Source organism: Emys orbicularis, chromosome 2 (genome assembly GCF_028017835.1).
Source record: "Emys orbicularis isolate rEmyOrb1 chromosome 2, rEmyOrb1.hap1, whole genome shotgun sequence".
Classification (NCBI taxonomy): Eukaryota; Metazoa; Chordata; order Testudines; family Emydidae; genus Emys; species Emys orbicularis.
Genome location: NC_088684.1, coordinates 151,638,261 through 151,653,857, shown reverse-complemented (window position 1 = coordinate 151,653,857; position 15,597 = coordinate 151,638,261).

Genomic DNA, 15,597 nt, shown 5'->3' with positions numbered 1-15,597 from the left:
CACATTAAAGCCCAGAGTTCAGTTGTGAACATGAAATGTTTTTCTTAAAGCCTTCCTCAAAGCTCACTAAACTCAATATAGAGGAGTGTTGTCAGGTTCTACAAACACACACATAATTGATTTATTTAAACATCAGCTCTAATCTGCATTAAAAAGGAACCCTCAAAACTAAAATAACAGCAAAAAAGAAAATATCATTGGCCCAAAAAGGCCACAGGAAGAATTAATAATACCTAGTTCTTACATAGAATTTTTCATCAGTAGAATTCCTTACAAGAGAGGTCAGTATCATTGTCCTCATTTTCCAGGAGTGGAAACTGAAGCACAGTGAGGCAAAGGCCCAGATGCACAAAAGTACTTATGCACCTAAGCTCTAGACTTAGGTTCCTAAATCTGGGTTTAGGCACCTGAGTCCCATTTTTAGGCTCCACCACAATTAAATGCTGTAGCCATCAACACTTACTTAGAGCTTATGTTCTTGCAATAAACAATTTCCTTGATGCCTATATTTCTGCCTTTGGGCATGCATGCTCTACCTTGATCTAGCGTCCAGGTGCCTAGCTCCTGCCTAAGCCCTAGAGCAAATAACACATTGCAGAAAATAGGCTTTCACCTTCCTAGACTTGAATGTTGGACCCAATGCAATAGGTGTACTCAGCGCACACCTACTGGATCGACCTGCTCAAGAGAATCCACACAAAATGGGGGTGGGGGACAAGAAGGAGGTCCGGTGATTGTACCAGAGAGAGGGTGAGGGAGGAGAAGGAGGGCCAGTCATTGGGGGTGGGGAGAAGAGTATGGACAAGTGTGAGAATAACTCTACAGCCAAGTGGTTTGAGTACTCCTTTGTGATTTGGGGCATCTAGCATCCATGCTCCAATCTGAGCTGGAACAGCTTCAACAGGAGAGGTGGCAGCATGTCCCATAGTCCTAGCCCAATGGTTAGGGCACTCCCCTGAGAGGTGGCATATTACTCTTCAGATCCTTTCTCTTCATCAAGTGGAGAGGGGACTTGAATCAGGAGTCTCCCACAGTACATGTGAGTAACCTAAACACTGGGCTAAAAGTAATGAGGATGCCCTCTTCCTCCTCCTCCTTCATTTCTCATCCCTCCTCACGCCAGCTTCTTGCAAAAAAACACTTAGACACCTAACTTGAAGAAAAGGTTCACAGCCAAAAATTACTAGCACAGATAGGCACCTCCCTGCAGCCTAGACTTCAATGCCTGTCTCCTTCAGAAGGTTGGGGTTAGCACATACCCCTCTTGTTGGCATCTCCCACTGGCTGTCTGCCTAGTGTGCTGGCTTTTGTGAATCACAGTCCAAGGCTTCTAACTCTACCCATTCATTGTATAGGAGCCTAAGTGCCTAATTCAGGCTTTGTGGGTCACGGTGTTGTTCCTGTAATTTTCTAGGCTCAGCATCACAAAATCCAAATATCTTTGTGAATCTAGGCCAAAGTGATTTGCCTAAGGCTCCCCAGCAGTGCAGTGGCATAGCTGGGAACTGAATCCAGGTTTCCTGAGTTCTAGTTTTCTCGAGTAGGAGCCACAGTTCTTGGAATAGTTACCTCATGTAGCAATAATCTTATACCCTTTTACTATAATATAAATATTCGGAGTAAGTTTAGGAATATGGTATTGGTGTTTAGGCCCTTTCTACACTAGAGCTCAAGTGATATTAGCAAGAACCATGTTTAAAAATATTTCACAAGAACTGTGTTATTTGTGTAAACCAACCACAGACCTGGACTGGAACATGGGTTTGTAAAACCGTACTTGTAATATGGTTTATTTCTGTCTACTTTGAAACCACATTATCAACCTGCTAGTTAATGCCATGTGTAGCAGGGTGGTTACCCTGCTCCTGCCTGGAAGGGCTTAAAACAGCCCTGGCAGAGGGCTGCAGCTCTAAAAGCTGGGCTGATTGGGGAAGTAGCCACAGCTGGGCCACGCCCCAATCAGGCCACAGCTGGCCTGTATAAAAAGGCTGGGAGCCAGGAGCTCAGCAGTCTCTCTTTGCCTTCAGAGAGAGAAGGGCCTGGCTGCAGTGAGCTAGAGACAGAGTACCTGAGTGGAGCAGGGCTGGGGAAAGGCTGAGGAGCTGGGGAGCTCCAGCCTGGATAGCCCCAGGCTGTGGCCTAGTAGGAGGCCAAGAGGTACTGGGGGTTGCAGAGGGCAGCCTATGGTAGGCCAAGGCAGCAGGTCCAAACCCAACCTTGCCTGTGATGAGTGGCCTATACTGCAGTCTGCCCCAGGGAGCGGGGGCTAGTTGGTGACTGGCAGTGGCCTTATTCTGAGGTGAGGTAGGGATAGTGGGTGGGGGTTCCCCAGGGAGGGGAGACCCTAGTACTGAGGGGTGTACTGCCAGGGGGCAGCACCCCAGATACAAGGGCACTGGGGCTGGGAGGGACACAGGGGCCAGAGGACAGGTGGATCACTGGCCTGCAGGGGGTGCTCCAGGATGCTGGAAAAGCTAATTCCCGAGACTACCAGCAGGAGGCGCTGCAGGGGTGAGTCCACTCCTCTACACCATGTTTGAACTCTAGTGTGGACAGAGCATTAATAGTTATCTTGATTTATTTCTTTAAATAACACTAAAAAAGTACACAACCTTCTCTACACCAAGAAGTAGAACTTAAATGATGAATTTTTAAATTAACAGTTTCATACTGAAAGATGCAATTAAGAGCAATAGGCAGCAGTCCTAGTCAGTGAACCACAGCACCGTTGGGGCAATCATTGTCCTGAATGGAAAACACCATCAAACAAGACTACCAAAAGGTTTGACTGCCAAACAAAATTGGCATAGTTATCCAATATCCTGACATCCAGTCCTGTGATGCAGCTGCAAGATTTCCCAGGATAAGTGAGGCTCACTTCATTCCAGACCTGTCCTTGTAAAATGATCAGGAATTGTTCAGAATGATGGAGGACCTAGCCTTACACTGCCATATAGTGAGTTTTGGAGACATGAAAATGTCTGGAGTAGCAAGTGATTACTTTTTTCTCTGTCTTCTCCCCACACCTTCGGGAACATTTTTTTATCTAATTGTAATAGGACCAGGGATGAAATCCTTACCCCCATTTTATTTTGATGTAAAGGGGCCCTAACAGCTCTGCATGTAGCTTAGGAAGGATTGCCTTGGTTCAGGCACTCTAGAAGACAGCCATGAGGCTGCCTCCCAGTGACCCTTTTACAAACCCTGGTATAGGGGACATGCCAGAGGCAGGACTGGGGGGTGGAACGGATGTGTTGGGGTAGGGCTGCAGCACTCATCACTCTAGAGATTCCAGGAAGCACCATATGACGGCCCTGGGAGGCTGCTGTAATATAGATAGGCCCCCAGGACCATTTAAGTTACACCAGAGGCCTCTATTACCTGCAGTACAGACAAAGAGTGGAAGATGGTAAGTTAGTTTAAAGCCACCAAAGCACCCTTTCTCTGGACTGCAAGTTCTGTCCTGTACCTCTAAGATCCATAGAGCAGTATCTCATCCGAAATCCTATTCAAGTCAATGGAGTTGTGCTGTTTTACACCATCTAAGGATCTGTCTCTGACAGCTCAGTTTTAGTAAAAATTCAGATATACTTGAAATTTGGATAGGTGAAAATTCAAATAAACAAAAATCCAAGTGAAATGAAAAATAGTAAGACTTTGTAATGCTTTATGAGAAAAGAATTTCTGTCTCCTTGTCCACCTCAATTATATATTGCATTCATTGTTGTGGCTAAAATGCTTCCAGGGGTAGGACTAAAATGATCATAAGGCAATATCTCATGCGGTGCGAGGATACATCATTTTGTTTTGGACACCAGAGAAACAAAGTCAGGAAAAAGAAATGGAAAAGCAAAACAAATTGGTTCTGTGTACGAAGGCTTTACAAGAGAAACACTCAAAGGAAACACATTTTACCTGTAATGGTAAACATTATATAACCCATAATCCTTTTAGCAATGGGCTTATTTCCAATAACAGTAATTACAATTATTAGCTTCTTAAATTATTATTTTGAATTTGTTTTCATTTGGATATAAAGCAGCAACAACAAGACATCCATGAATTTTAATAAGACCAGCTAATTTCTATTGGTTGAGGGAACATCAGATCATTTCACCCATATAAATACCTGTCTTATCCTCCAAATGAAAAATCATTTAACAAACAAAGGTAATTTATTCCTTAAGAATGTTAACAGTGTGGAATTTAAAATATTATAGTTTTGATGATATACTGTAACTCCAAGAATCAGGCAAAAATAACTTATTTAGGAGGGATTTGAAATAGAGACTGAAAACGAATTAGACATATACACACTACGGATGGGTTTTTCAAATGCTCTCATTTGTTTTACCATTTACTTTAACAGGAGAAGTGTTAGAGCTAGATCCACAAAGAGATTTAGATGCCCAGCTGCCTATTCTAGGCACTGCCCTCTAAAATATAAAGCCTCAGAACTCCCTCCCCCCCCATCAGCTGCATCTAACCCTAAAATCACCTAAAGTCCCTAAGTTTCTGCTAGCAAAGTCCCCTATGTGCCTACAAATCTGCCACCGTACATATGCACAGCTACCTAAGTGCTGACACCTGGTGCTTAGCTTGCACCTAAACCCGAGCAAGATCCTCAGACTTGGCATTCCCTCATCTATCTTGCTTGCAGAGCCTGTTCCAGTTGTGTTCAAAGGCTGCCTTCAAACACATCTCCTGGCTCAGGCCCTGCACAAAACACAGGTGGTAGCACTGCACATCTCCATTTTACCCAGTAGCTCAATGGTTAGAAAACTCTCCCAGGAAGTGGGCAATGTAGGTTCAAATCCCCACTATGTGTGAGAGGAGCACTTGAACTCAGGTCTACTACTTTCTGAGTGAGTGTCCTAACAAAAGGATTACTGGGTATAAGGGGTGAAACAACCACCTTCTACTCCTCCTTGTTTGGTTGGTGTGTTCATTTTTTTTTTCCTTTTTTGGGAGGAACGACTGACCTGGCTTAGGTGCTTCACTCCAGGAGAGGATTCACACTTGTGAATTCCAATTGGACAGAGGCTTCCCTTTGACCCAGACTTATGCGCCTATGTCCTTGAGAGAGGCAGGACTTAGGCCACACCCCTCTCCTTCTCATTTCCTCTTGGTTAGCTTAAGCAGTTCCTTGCTCAGCTTTTTGGCTTTTGTGGATCCCATACTTAGGCACCTAACTCTCCCCATGCATTGTACAGGGAGTCTGAGCACCTAACTCAGGGGTGTGGATTCCACTAGGTAGCAGGGCACCTAATGTTAGGGGTTGCAGTGCTGAGCCTTAGTCCCTTTTATGGATCTAGCCCTTAGTGTAATCCTGAGATCTTCTGAAAATCCCACTTTAAAGCTTTCAAATACACTTTAAACATCCACATTGCTTTTTTGTTAATGGAGTTCTTTTGTTCTGCAGTTTACAATCTAACTGCAAGAAATATACAACTAACGTGTATTAAAAAAAAATCACAAGACAGCAGATATGCTATAAATCATTAAGTGCCTGCAGGAATATCCAAATTGTGTAGTATGGGCAGACATCTTATAACTCATTAGATAGACAACCTTCATAAATGAATTGGCTTATTCATAAGTATAAAGGTACATATTTATTACACGTAATAGGAGCTGGGCAAGTGTTTTAGGTGAATAATTCAGTAGAACTTTAGTTTGCAAATTTGTGAATAGACATATGTTTGTACATTTCTTCATTTTTGAATAATTTGATTAAATGCTTCATTGAACATGTTTAACCTATGGGAAACTTTGCTCACCGCAAGCACTTGCTCTTTGTTGTTATCCCTCTGACACGTAATTGGTCACTTTAGTCATTGCCAATCCCTCACTGGATCAGTGTAACTGTAATGAAGCGGGGGAGGATGTGATCATGTTACTAGTGGGCAGATTATCTGCTGGTGAAAATTGTCATTTACTCCTGTTGAAAATCTGTTCCTGGCCTTTGGATTCTCTCAAGGAAAGGTTGGAAACAGTCTGTTAAGCAGAAAGGCTAGGCTGGCTGGATTAGGGAAGTTAGATGATATTCAAAACTGTTTTTCTTTCTAGGTCTCTTCAGTCAGATTTTGCCTGAAACATCAGTGTTGGGAAAAAAATCCTTTGTAATGTATTACTTTTCTCTTATCACTTTCAAACAAAACAATTGCATGTATATGCATACTCTTACCCATAACTGCGCTATTTACTAATTAACTAGTAATTGCATTGTGCAATTATGATTGATATAAGGTGGGAAACTGAGTCATGAATCCACCCAATTCAGCCTCAATACATTTTTACCTTTTATTTATAAAATTTTCAGACCAAATTATTGCCACTTATAGATTCTGAACATATATTTAAATAGACAATATACAAATAAGACGGAACAAGTAGGGGCCCAAGTTACTGAGTTCCTGGGTACTGTAAAACTCTCCTGCACTTCATGATGGTCATCTCAGTCTCAGGTCTGGTCCTTCAGTCTCATTCCTTCAGTTTTCAGTCTGCTATTTCTATAACTCGGGTCCTTTTGTTCACTGGCTTTTATGGCTTTCCACATTACTTATTCATTAGCTTTCCTCCAATCAACATTAAGCAATTGTGGCTTATATAACCCTTACAATATACATGCACATACTTTTTTGCTATCTACACTATTTTCATTTCATCATGTCTTCAAGTCACCTTTCTCCCATTTCCCCCCAAACATAGGGACTTTTAGCATTGTTTTGTGTATTTTTATTTCACTAATTAACTTACTCTTATCTCACTCTTCTAACACAATAACAAAACATCACCTTTGTCTTTTCAGCTGTGAGCATTATCTAAACAAAGTGATGGAAAAGAGACTGGCAAGACAACACTTATGCCAGGCAAGAACAAGTCAAAGCCTGGTATAAATATTACCCTGTCCAAACTCATTCACTATCCATAATTCTAAACTATTAGATTAATCCAACAAACCCCTCATTTTTACCATTCAACAATTCTTCACCTTTATATATGTGAATATTACTAATGTAATTCAGTATATGTGAATCATCCTAAATTCTTAATTAACTTTTTTTTTTATTTTTTTTATTTGAGTAGGAGAGTTATGGGGGTGACATGACCTTTAATGTCTGCATTTCTTTATTTCCAAACACAGGTTTTCAGGGGATATTTTGTTCAAAGTCTAGCATCATGCTTGTAAATTATTAAAAAAAAACCCTTGTCAGTAATTTTGTGTGTTGCATTTTGAGGCACTTGTTTAGTTTAGGGTCTTGGTATTCAATAGTTCCCCTCCAAAATGGTATAATGATATACCCTTCTATGTCACATTTGTTGTGTTGTTGGTAAGCGCTTTATAGTGATAGTCTATATAACTCCCAAATCTATTTATTGTATTTTCTAATCTCTGGTGGTCTGTCATGTATCAGAATTAATATCAGTCGTGACAAAAGATGCTAACTGCAGTGTACATGGTCAGGTAAATTTCTGAGGTAAGATCCCTATAAAAACCTCCATGTCATGATTTTGGCCAGGAGAAAGATGAATATTTCAACAAATGTGTCCCCCTTTTGTATTAATTAAGCATTGTTTTCTTTCTTACAAACTTTACTGGTCATCAACCCACAGTGAATGAGAGATAGCAAAGAATGGAAAAAAGGGTCTGCAAAAATGATGCATTTATTGTTCATATGGATATCAGGGGACTATGCTAACATGGGTGCTGTTGCCATATAGGGTTTGAGCTCCCAATATCCCTCATGGTTCTATCAAGAGGAAGAAAAAAGCATATTGAACTTATGTAAAACATGACCTTAAAGGGAATGAAAATATATCAATGGCATAACCCATTTTTCCAGTTGAACAGGGTGGTTTAATCTCATAATCAAGTACTGTAATATAGTTGTAGAAACTGAGTTAGATACCAAACCACAGAACATAAGAAGCTGAATGTGATGAATAAGTGGGGTATTAATTCTTGGTAAGAAAAGTACAAGAGAAACAAAGAGAAAATGTAACTCTGGCAGGACTATTTGTCAGATTGGTAATGGTTGTGCTGACATCAATAAAGCCTGATTGTTTGAGCTAAGTTATCTGGAGTCTCAAACTTTCATGATCACAAATTATGAACCCTAACAACACTGTCAGTATAACTTTATCATCACAACCTGGTACTTCTGCTAGTGGCAGACCATGGCGATCTTTTGCCCAAATTAAAAAGAAAAAATATTGATTTTTTTTTTTTGAAAAATAGTTTGTGGGGGAAAAAACAGGAAATCTACTTTCATCTTTGCACATCATGAATTTTGACATTTCCCCCCACAAATTGCACTCGGTCACAGAAAGAATTTTAGCTGTGAGACTAGAGTTAGTTTTCCGCAAACATTTGTAAAAACACAAGTTTGTTTGAATTAATGTTCACGAAAATGCAATGCAAGCACCAAAGGGGTATACCGCATGCTTGCCCCACAACCAAGGGGTTAATGCAGGTACTGCTGGCCAATGCTGATTGGCAGTCTCAAAGCAACTGTCTGGGACAATAAAAAGAGCTGGGAAGCAGAGGGGTGGGGTGGCTGCCAGAGGAGTGAGCAGACTGGAGAAGGGAACTCCTGCCCACAAGCTGCTGAATAGCTGCTCACAGACAACATCGAAGAAGGGACGAATGGAACTACAAGCTGAAGAGCCTATAGAAACCAGGGGAAATAGGAAGGCGCTCAGGGTATGGCCAGAGTTGTCGAGTCCTGATTCTGCCTGTCTAGCTTCAGGGCCCTGAGCAGGTACCCAGTGGAATGAGAAGGCTTGGTTTCCCCTTCCAAGTTCTGAGACACATAAGAATAGAGTGGGGTTTGCAGGTTCCCCCGGGCATTAGGAACTGACTGATGTTCCTACCAGGCTGAGTGAACTCAGGTGCCATGTGCAGAGCCAACTCACAGATGCAAAAAGGAGTAATCTAATTCCACAAAGTGTTCATGGATAACTTTCCCACAATATTCACGCATTTCTATACCAATGGCCAGGCATGATGACTTACCCAGCAATATTTTCAAATTCAGTTACATCTATCTTGTGGGGGAAATTGTGTGAGCTAGTGCTTACAGGATGGGATAGGACTTGTGAATCCCAATACTTGGCTCTGCCACATACTTGGGCTCTGATTCAGAAGAGCAGCACAATTCAGGAAGGAAGATTAAATGCTATCCTGAATTGTGGCCTTAGTGTGGATGCAGGACAAGTCCTTTTGCTTTTCTGCTTCATTTTCAGTATGTGTAAAATAATATTGATTTAATAACAATAGTACCCCCAAAAAGACTTAATGTTTGTAAAACACCTGAAAAGCCAAATATATTTTCTTAACTTTTGTAGGCTATAATTTGGTTTTAAAACTAGATTTTATAACTACAATATAATCAGATGAAGTTAAGCAAGATTTCGACTTAATATCAGGAAAATGTCCTATGAATGAGATCTATTAAGCTCTGACGTCTTTTCCTAAGCCATATGGTAGAATCTACATTGCTTGAGACATTTTAAAAAAAGAGAGGATTGATGACATTTTCCATCTCTGACTTCTGTGATTCAAATCTAGATTTCCAGTGGTTCACCAAGCTCTTATCTTTGATATTTTCAGACTGGGCAATGTGTTAGCTCCTGCTTCTTAGCAGGAGAAAATAAAATATATATAAAAGGTGAACTTTGCAGGAGGACATGAAGATAAGTTATTATGTTTAACAATATAATTTTAATCATTGTGCATGTTAGTTGGAGGCATAATATATTTAATGCTTTTACCATGGCTCAAAGAGATTAGGCAGCAAATTGAAAGAAAGGAGAATAACTTTAATTTAATGATTAAAAAAGAAGTCTTGCACATTATGTTAATTTTGCACATTTTTTTTAAACAGCATACTGCATTTATTTTTATTTATGGTACCTTTAAAACTCCAGTGTCTGATAGGAAGTAGTTCTATAGTGTTTAATTGCCTGCAGCTGCATGCTTTATTGTGGAGAGGAACTAACTCATTGAGAAAGTGCAAGGCAGGAAGAAAGTATATATTGCAGGATGGATTCTAAAAAGACATGTTTCAGAGTAGTTTTTTGTAACAGCATACATACTACTTTCTCCTCTCAGCTGGGTTCAGATAGATATAGAAGATTATGAAATAGCCACATTCACAACATGTTGTGAAATGTTCCATATGTGCTGCAACCTTTTACAAATTGGTTAGAAATGGACATAGAAGGACAATGGACATTGAACACTACTGTAATAGGGTCAAATGTTGGTATGTAAAAGCTGAGATAATGTCTTGAAAGCATAGTGAATTTTGCAAACTCTTCAGATCCTTATATAAAGAAAAAAATATAAAGTTAATGTTGGGAAGCAGACATAATAAACCAGGAGGAAGAATAAAACAACAGAAGCACCACTAAAAGCAGTACGCTATCACATGCAGTTGCAATCTCCCTCATCACGTGTACTAGGGAAGATCCACTCAATTAACTCCATGTTTCAATAACAGATGCCTCCAAGGATATATAATGTCTCAAACTTGCGATTAAACGTAGGTGAAGATTAATATAAGAGCACATGGACTTAATCAGCGAACAAGAGTGGCTGTCAACAAGAGGCTGTCTATAAAGAGTAAAGTGTGAGAGCACAGAATGTCTGGATTGAAGTTGAATGCAAAGCCATCTCAAGCATATGCAAGGAGGAGAGGTGGTTGCAAAATGTTAAGGCTAGCAAATTGTTTAAGGACTATTTTTATTTGTGAGTAACTCCTAAGAAGAGAGATGGAGATATTTTCCATCTTGCCTAGTGCAACAAAATACCTCAATTTGTCTCTTGCTGCAAACTCTTCAATAAAAAAGAAAAGCAGGAAACCCTCCATTATATTTGGTTATACAAAATGGAAGTTATCTATTCTGAAAACGTAATTGTAAGGTTACAGGTATGTGAATAGGCAATCCAAACTCTAGCTGCAAATCAGGCCAACTAAGTATTAAAATAACCCTCCCGTTGTTCTTATGGTGTGAGCTTTGGCTTCTTTTAAAGTAGACAGGGATAATATTTGCAGTGCCAGAGGTACACATTGAAGGGGGGGAAGGACAAAATTCTAAGTAAAATTGGCACAGAAACTGCATCTTTTGACCCACACTCATCAGACCAGTGAAGGCAAAGAAGGCAAGACAGCTACCAGCTTTGTCAGGTTCCAGCCACATCCTTAAGGAGATTTTATTCAGTCTGGAGGATGATTGTACAGGGTTAGAAGAACACAAATGCCTTTGGGCGGGAACTGTGTTTTCCTTGGTTGCACAAAGTGTTCCACTTTGGATTTTGTGACTGCAAAATAACAGAGCTTGCTATAGAGCAGTGTTTTTCAACCTTTTTTTGGGCAAAGGCACACTTGTTTCATGAAAAAAATCACGAGGCACACCACCATTAGAAAATGTTAAAAAATTTAACTCTGTGCCTATATTGACTATATATAAAGTAATTCTCTTGAATAGGAATCAAATAAACACAAAGAAAGTATTTTATAATTACTTTATTATGAAATAGTAAGTAAACAGAAATATGAAAAATTATAAAATACTTTATTCAGTGCGCAACCTGGGCCTGTTTGGCTGAACACAAAGCTGATATTCTGGCTGGAATCCAAGAAAGACACACACGTAGCTCTTCGTCAACAGCTCTCAGTCTCTCTCTGTATTTAGTTTTTATAGCAATCATGCTTGAAAAGCTCATCTCACACAGATATGTAGTGGAAAATGGGAGCAATGTCAAAATAGCTTTGTTTGCCAGAAGGGGGAACTCCTTGGCAGTATCCAACCAAAAACTGTCCAAAGGTAGATCAGCAAATCTTAGCTTGAAACCACGATTTTGTCTCAGTTCAGTTAGTTCCTCCTGCTCCTGTAAAGTCATGTCCTTTCCACCAACTGATGCTGAGCTATAAGGGTCCCTAACCCAGTCAAGGCATTCAGTGGAGACTGAAGAGAAATAAAATGACAACTTCTCCTCGAGAGTTTTTAAATGTTTAACTATTATCTCACACAGTGCAGCAGTGTGAACACCTTGCCATTGCTTGGTGAGTGTGAACATTTCAAGATTGCCACTTTCCACGTGTTGATGCCAGAGTTGCACCTTTGAACGGAATCCATTTATTTTATCTGTACTTGTAAGCAGGTTTTCATTTCGGCCTTGCATTCGTGTGTTCAGTTCATTCAGATGATGAAATATATCTGCCAGGTATGCCAGCCTTGCACACCACTCATCACTTGCAAGCAGCTTTGCGTAATCTGACCTCTCATTTGTCAGAAATACTTTAAGTTCCTCCCGCAGCTCATACACACGAACCAAGACCTTGCCACGCGACAACCACCGGACCTCCGTATGAAACAGCAAGGTTTTATGCTTCGCTCCCATCTCCTCACACAAAGCTGCAAATATGCGACTTTTCACGGGTCGTGACTTTACAAAGTTTACCATGCGCACAACATCATCCAACACATGAACTAGGTCTGCTGGTAAAGTCTTGGCTACGAGGGCCTCACGGTGTAAAAAACAATGCGTAACAATCACATCTGGATTTCTTTCCTTCACTCTGCTTACAAAGCCTTTGGTGCGCCCGACCATGGCTGCAGCTCCATCGGTGCAGACACTTGTGCAGTTTTCCCACTTAAGTCCTCCTTGTTCAAGGTATTCTGATGTGACCCGAAAAATTTCTTCTCCTGTTGTTTTTTCTGGCAATGCCTTGCAAAAAAAGTTTTCTCTAATTGCATCACCATCAACAAAACGCACATTGGCCAAGAGTTGAGCATGTCCACTGATATCAGTAGACTCGTCAAGTTGCAATGCAAATTTCTCACTGATACGGATCTTTTCCAAAACCACACTTTCGATGTCTGCAGACATGTCATTAATACGTCTGGAAATTGTGTTGTCTGAGAGAGGGACTTTGGCTATTTCCTTAGCTGCTTCAGGTCCGAGCATCTCCTCTACAATAGCTTTGCAGGCGGGAAGTATTAATGTCTCTGCCACAGTGTGCGACTTTTTTGACTTGGCTATAAGTTCAGCAACTTGATAGCTAGCTTTAAGAGCTCTTTCATTTACCTTTGTGGTTTTTCTCATGAAAGTTGCCTGTTTCCACGCAGGCGAACAAAATAGTCCGCATTCTTGTTTTGAAGCGAAGGGTGTTTCGTTTGGAGATGGCGTTTAAGTTTGCTTGGGACCATAGCACTGTTAGCTAGCTTTTCACCACACACCACGCACAGTGGAGTTGGTTTGTTTGCATCTCCGGTGAAAGTAAATCCAAATGAAATATAGCTTTCGCTATATTGCCTTGTGCCAGAGAATTTGCTTGAGCTAACCATCTTTGCTTTCTTTTGATCCCCACTCATACTTGGGCTCTCATCTGGCTCCAAATTTTGTTCAGAGTCCAGTTCTTTCCTTTTCAAAAACTTGTCCATCACTGCAGTATCTCACTGTCACTCAGTACTTACTGCGCTTGTCTCCTCCAGATAGCCGCTGTCCGTCACACTCAGCACTCTTCTGCGCATGTCTCCATCCAGATCCATCAGTCAGCGCTCTTCTGCTCATGTTTCCTCCAAATCCAGATCCATTGGCGCTCTTCTGCTCATCGGCGATCTACTGCGATGTCTCCTCCTGTCCTCCTCCTGTTAGTGTAACAGTGACACCGGAGCTATTTATAGTCCTTAACATCAGTGGTGGGATTCAAAAATTTTAGTAACCAGTTCCGACATTCAAGCATGGTTTAATATTTTTTTCCCACGGCACACCAGGCAACATCTCGCGGCACACTAGTGTGCTGCGGAACAGTGGTTGAAAAACACTGCTATAGAGAGGCTGCAGGGGGCACTGTCTCCCTGCTTCTTCCTTTCTGCTGTCTCTGTAGCAGCTCCACCCTGCCACCTCATGGAAGGAGAGAGAGAGGTTCGAGCCCAGCTCTCAACCCCCAGCAAGCTTCCAGGGGGAGAAGAAAGGTGCTGAACTGTCTCGTTTGGGACTAGAGTTGCCAACCTTCCAGGATTGGCCTGGAGGGTCCAGGAATTAAAGATTAATCTTTAAAGATTGTCATATGATATCTCCAGGAATACAGTACATTCAACCAAAATTGGCAACGCTATCAGGGACCCAGAGAAGCACCTAGCACAGGGTGGCTTCCTTCCCCACACAGCCACCTAGAGTAGCCATAAGGAGGAACTGGAAGCTTCAAAAGAAGCCTTCAGATCCGTAGGAAAGTGGATGGAGGGCAGAGACTCAAGTTGCTGTGTAGAGAGATAACTAGCTTGGGGAATTGCATGTTGGAGAATAGAAGGACTAATTGCTTCCCCAGCATCTCCAGTCTCCGCAAGAATGCAGAGCTGAGCACTAAGGGAGCAATCATATGTGTAAAGAGAGCTAATCATTTTTCTGTCAACTGTGCTGAACTCCCCACTTTGGCCATATGCCTCAGAGGTGAAGGAGAAAGAGAAATGGAGTGGCTGAGCAGCACCGGAATAGGTAGTTGGGAAGGTTGGGGTATGGGAAGGCCAGCAAGTGTTTAGAGATTACAGGAGACTAGCAATGAAGCCAATGGAATTATACCAGGGATGCACCTAATCCACAATTCCTGCTAGAGTTTTATTATTATTATGTATTTATTTATTTATTGCATGCTGTACCTCACCAAGAACAGTGAAGAACATACAACTTCTAAATTCAGTATTCAGATGTTCTGGAGCTTTCTCACTGGCACAGGCACAGCCTTCACATTCACTCTTCCATCATTGCTGTTCATAAGCGTCATACAGTCCTGTTCCCTTACATAGTGAAAATGAGATATGGTTCTGTTTAACTGTTGAACAACCTTCAGTCAATCCAAGTGTATCACCCATCCTCAGTTATGCTTTTCTGAAACATAATCAAATCTTTTGAAATTAAAAAAAAAAAAAAAAAAAGCACAAGGACTATCAGTAAGTGGAGAAAATCCAATAGGGTAGCTAGGATTTCATATCTCATGTGAGATTCTGCAACAAACAAACATAAGAACTCTGTACTTTAAAAAAGTGTTGTATCCCTGCTGGAAAATGTAGAGAGATCGGCAGTGTTCCACAGGAACCATGAAATCCTCATTGCCATTTTGGATTTCTTTCTCAAAAGCTGTGAGTCCCTGTAGCAGTTCTGAAGCTTCAAAGGCTTTGTTTTCAGTTGGGATGACAGATTTGAGCTTTATTGCTTATGTTCAAATATGCCTTTGTAAATGAAGGAAAAAGATCCTTTAAAAGTAGTCATGGGGATTCGTTCCTTCTGAGGGATGAATCAAAAATGGCAGCCCAAGCAAGTCACTGTAGAATCTTTTTCATTTCAAATTGCCAATTTATAGTTAAGCATTGCATAATTAAAATCTAAATATATACTCCTAAACAGCAATTTATTCTATTTTATAATTTAGCAGTTAGTTCAGTAGATTACCCAAGTTGCACACGCTTCTGAAAAAGAGGGACATTTGATGTAAAGTATCTGGTTAAGAATATCATTCAATAACAGCCTGCAAATCCTACCAGGTGACTTTTAAAAATAAAGTGCTTGGGTTTAAAACTCTCAAGGAA